Genomic DNA, 5,228 nt, shown 5'->3' with positions numbered 1-5,228 from the left:
TATGTATAGAACTATATATATGCTCCCATATTTTTGCCTGAGAACCCCCCCCCCTTAATTTCAAATTTATGACAACTCAGAGAGCGGGAGTCTACATTATTTTTTCCCATTTCAGAGGAGGCTCCTGCCCTCCTTAGCAGACACCTGTCTTTCCAAACCAAGACAAAAGAAAACCACCAGCTCCTTGTGGGAGGGGTGTGAAGCTGTTGATGGAAATGGTCATGCCATGATCCTGTGGCCTTGCAGTGCTCTGTGATTTTGGTTTCTCCAGCCTGTGATCAGCACAGCCAGACCAGTCCAGCTGGCCACTGGCCCCAGTGGCTGTGGCCAGTCCCAGAAATGTCTTTGTGCTGCTTTGTGCAGCTTGGCTGCATCCTGCAGGGTTGTTGGTTATGAAACTACAGGGCAATTTAAAAATTCAGCTCTTTTTAGTATGGAATTGGTGTCTCCTGGTATGAATATTGCAGTGCTGTGTTCTGCTTGAAATGATGCTGCTCCAACACTGAGCCAGAGCTCAGCACTTCTTGTTCATTTTCCTGTCTGAGCCTGACCAGTCCCATCAAACCAAAACCTGTCCTAAAATACTGCAGTTTCTCAGGTTACACTTCATGCATGGGGAATGGACACGTTTAGATGATGCTGCCAGGATGGCTGCACTGGGAGAGAAGGTTTTGCTCTGAGTGGAGAAGGTTTTGCCCTGTGGAAAAATTTTTTGCCTGAGGAAAGGTTTTGCACTATGGAAGAGAAATTTTTGCACGGTGGGAGAAGGTTTTGCATGAGGAGAGAAGGTTTTGCTCTGGGTAGAGAAGGTTTTGCAATGTGGGAGAAGGTTTTGCACTGTGGGAAGTGAAGGTTTTTTATAAGAGAAGGTTTTGCTCTGTGTGGAGAAGGTTCTGCATGAGGAGAGCAGGTTTTGCACTGTGGGAGAAGGTTTTCTCTGTGTTGAGAAGGTTTTGCACTATGGAGAAAAGTTTTTGCACTATGGGGAGAAGATTTTGCATGAAGAAAGAAGGTTTTGCCCTGTGGAAAAAGGTTTTGCCTAAGGAAAGGTTTTGCACTATGGAAGAGAAAGTTTTGCACGGTGGGAGAAGGTTTTGCATGAGGAGAGAAGGTTTTGCTCAGTGTGGAGAAGGTTTTTTATGAGGAGAGAAGGTTTTGTTCAGTGTGGAGAAGGTTTTGCTCTTTGTGGAGGTTTTGCTGAGTGAGGAGAAGGTTCTGCACTAAGGGGAGAAGATTCTGCATTATGGGGAGAAGGTTTTGCTCAGTGTGGAGAAGGTTCTGCACAGTGTGGGGAAGGGTTTGCTCTATGCGGAGATGGTTTTGCTGAGTGTGGAGAAGGGTTTGCTCAGTGTGCAGAAGGGTTTGCTTTGTGGAGAATGTTCTGCACGAGGAAGGTTTGGCACTGAGGGAGGCTCTGCAGCCCAACTCCACTTCACGGGTGGGTGGGTTGGGTGGGGTCCCAGAAGAGCAGGGTGAAGGAAGCCTCTGACCATCTGCAGGGGGGAGGAGGAGCTGCCATCCCTCAATCCACCTCCAGCTTCTGGAACTGGAAGGTGCCGTGGGTGTAAAAGGGGATCAGGGTGACAAGTGGCTCATCCCTCAGGAGCTTGTGCCTGGAGTGATGGCAGCCAGAGCAGGAGCAGAGGGCTCAGCTGGCTCCAGGGCTGAATTAACCAGCTGGAACACAGGGCTGCAGGGCTTGGGGATGAGCAGGAGCACAGCGAGGCCGTGGAGCTAAAAGAGCAGCAGGGACAGCAGAGAAATGCTCCTGGCAGAGTGATTTGTGGCGCTGTGAGGCTGTCTCTCACTTCCAGCAGCAGATGCCTCATGGTACATGACATTTGAGCAGGGTGAGAGAGGTTTCAGTGCAGGAAGCAGGCTCTGTCTGCCAGGGGGGCGCTGGGCTGAGCTGGTTTGTGGTGGCTGCTCTCGCAGCCGGGGAGGGAATTTTCTAAATCAGATTTTTATGAGGTGTCTAATTGACTCATCATCCCTCCCCCCTCCATGCACAAACATTTGCTCTGCCCTGAAATGTGAGATGAGCAAGGCTGGTGAGAAATGTCTGCATACAGCAGGGGAGCAGAGGAGGGTGAGGAAAGAGAGAATTCCTCCCTTGCCAATCTTTAAAACAAGGTTGTAAAAAAATCCCATGCAAAAAATAACAACAACAGAAAGAGCTTGTGGTTTCCTAAGCCAGTTTGCATTTCTGGAAGTTGATGACCTCCTGGATTACTGTTGTTTTTTTGGACCTCTTAAATTTTTTTTTTAGGAGAGTTTGTCTGCAGCGTGGCTGTGTGTGGGTAGAGAACTGGAAATATGCAGAAGGGAAAAAAAGCTAAAAATGGGCAGGAAAAGGAGGACTGCATATGCTTTTTTCTCCTTATATATATAAAAAGATAAAAAAGAGCTTGAAGTTGTTAAAGATTTGGGTTTGTAGGGGTGGAGCACAGGCAGATGAAGCTGATCCTGAAGACAACGAATAACAGGATTTTTTGCATCCCTCCTTGACTGCAGGAGTGCTGTGTCTCAGTTTGCAGAATGACCTTTCCAAACTTCTGATTTACATCCCTTGGAAGCTGCAGAGAGGGGAGGGGATGCAGCCAAGTCATCCCAGGGAGCTGGATGCTGTGGTGGGCCTGCAGCTCTTGTACTGCTGCCACCAGGAAATTGGTTCCTTTTTGCTGTCCAGCTTTTGGTGTCACACCTCAGTTGGGCGTTTTTGCTCCAAAAACAGTCTGATCCTCCTGAAATGTTTTGCTTTTCTCTGTGGTGCTCGTGCATGTGCTGAGCTGAGCTCTGCTGGTCTCCTTGGGATGGGGCTGCTTTGCAGGAACTCCAAAAAAAGGGAAATTCTGTCCCTGAGTGGGACAGTGGGACCCGAGGGCCAAGGGCTGCTCCCATCCCTGTGTGTCAGAGCACATCCTGCCCCTTCTGCTGCTCTCCAGCTCTGGATTTTCACTGCTTGCACTGTAGGAGGCTCCAGGAGGGACCTGTGGAGGGGAATTAGAACAAAAAAACAGATGTAGAGGTTGCATCCTTGTCTGGAGGTGATAAATGCCACTTCCCACTCTGCAGGGTGTGAGTGGCTCCTGGGGACACTGTGCTGGCAGGGCTTGGCTCGGGCACCAGTGCCCACTGAATTTTCATTCCAAGCCCTTCTCCACCCTGAAGCTCTGGTGACATGCCAAGGAAGCTTTTTTCTTTTTGTTTTATATTTTCCCAGTTACCAGCCAGAGTATCCACCTGGTTTGGTCTGTGCCCATTGCTCCTTTCCAGCACTGAAAGGTTTTATTTGGAAAGTTCAGCTTTGCTCTCTCCCTTTGCTTCCCTCAGCTGGAAGCTTCCCTCTAAAACATTAATATCCCTATTATTTTTGTTCCCCCAGCAGGTTAATTAATACTTGATTCATCACCTTGAAAGCTAATCCAGATCCTGAGGGCAATGAATGCCTGCTATAAATAAATCCCCCCATCACTGACAGCCCATCTTTATTGATTCTCCTTCACCTCTGCTTGGCTCTAAAGGAGTTAATCCCAAACTTCTCCCAGGCTTAGTTTGGGATTGGCCTGGCTCCATGTTTTCCTGCTAGAGCTTTGCTGTGCAAACATGGTGCCTTTTAATGAGGGAAAAGAGCAACTTTTGTGGAGAGAGACCCAGACAGCTCAGCAGGATCATTCCAGCCTGGGTCAGCAAAAGCCACTGGAGATTGTGGGTGGTTTTATGGGCTGTCTCTCTCTGAAATATTATTTAGTTTTGGCTCTTGGACAGCCTTTTCCAAATTCTCATCTGCTTACAATCAATGGTGTTTATCATTTTTGTCCCCAGCCATTGTCATTGGTGACCTTAATTAGGTCATATTAAAAATAACGTTGAGTTTGTCACTCATGCAGAATTTTAAAAATCATTATTTACTTCTGCTGTTAACTCACATGTTCCTCCAGGGTGCTGCTCTGTCCCCATGAGAGTGTAGGGCTGCTGTCCCCTCAGCAGTGACACTTCTCCTGAGGCAGGACTGGAGGAGCCAAACCAGCTCATCCCTCCCCTGTGGCTCAGAATTGGGGTTTTCCTCATAAGTGAGGCCATTTTGGGGCTCAGAATTGGGGTTTTCCCCATAAGTGAGGCCATTTTGGGGACTGTCCCCAGGAAGCTCCAGCCTCTGGACTCCCATTCTCTGTTTTTGTGCATTTCCCCACCCCTCATGGAAGTGTCAAGCCCAAAGGAGCAGCCAGCTATTTTTTATTATTATTATTTTTAAAATCTGCGCTGCTCTGGATGATGAACTTACTTTTTTTTTTTTTTTTTCCAGGGACACTGGCTCATAAATTTTTAATTCTTGATCTTGGCAGAGCTGGCTGAATTAGAAACAGAACAACTGATTTTAATGAGTGTGAGATTAATGCAGATGAGCTTGGCTGGGACTGTGATCAGCTGAGGAGAGGTGTGTCTCCCCCAGCTCCCAGCTCCCTCCTTGGTGGGCTGGCACATCCCAGCACCACTGGAGCAGGGAATTCTCATCTCAGCTCTTCACCTGCAGGAGAGATACTCGTTAACCAGGTTCACTCGGGATATTTTGCTCATTAACCCCTGGCAGCTGCTCTGCACCACCCCCAGCCCTGCAAGGTGCGAGGGGAGGAAGGTGAGGATGATGTGCATGGGCAGAGGAGGAACCTTCCTCTGGATGGGAAGGGGAAGACTTTGGCTGTTGTGTCCAGGAATGGTTGTGATCCACACCTGTTGCCTGTCCCTCAGTGGAGAGATGTTTTATTTTTGGGTCATATAAACAGCAGTTATTGATAAGAGAGAGCCCAGGACATCCCTCACTGGGCTGAGCTCACCCACTGCCCCACAGCAGCTCCAGGATTTGCTTTCCCACATAAAATCCCTTATTTGCAGAGTGAGTGCTTTTATTGCTAAGGAAAAATGGGGGAGGCTGAGCTGAACTAATTCAATTTGATCCTGTGGGCAACTGGCAGTTTTATATCTCTGATTTATTTTTTTATGTGTTTTAGTCGGGTGGTGCTTGCAGAGATCACAGCACTGCAGGTCCAGCCTGCCTGGGCTGTTGGGTGGATTGGTGTCTTAGCTTGGAAATGGAATCTGTCAGAGGTGGGGCAGGTCTCTGCTGCTCTTTGGGCAGTTTTCTTCATCTCTCCCACACCCAATCCTCCCTCCAGGAGATATCTCCTGTTAATGGGCTATTAATTATTAATTATCTTCTGTTCATGGCC

Source organism: Lonchura striata, chromosome 18, assembly GCF_050655825.1.
Source record: "Lonchura striata isolate lonStrDom1 chromosome 18, ASM5065582v1, whole genome shotgun sequence".
Lineage (NCBI taxonomy): Eukaryota > Metazoa > Chordata > Aves > Passeriformes > Estrildidae > Lonchura > Lonchura striata.
Note: the sequence above shows the minus strand (reverse complement) of the source record.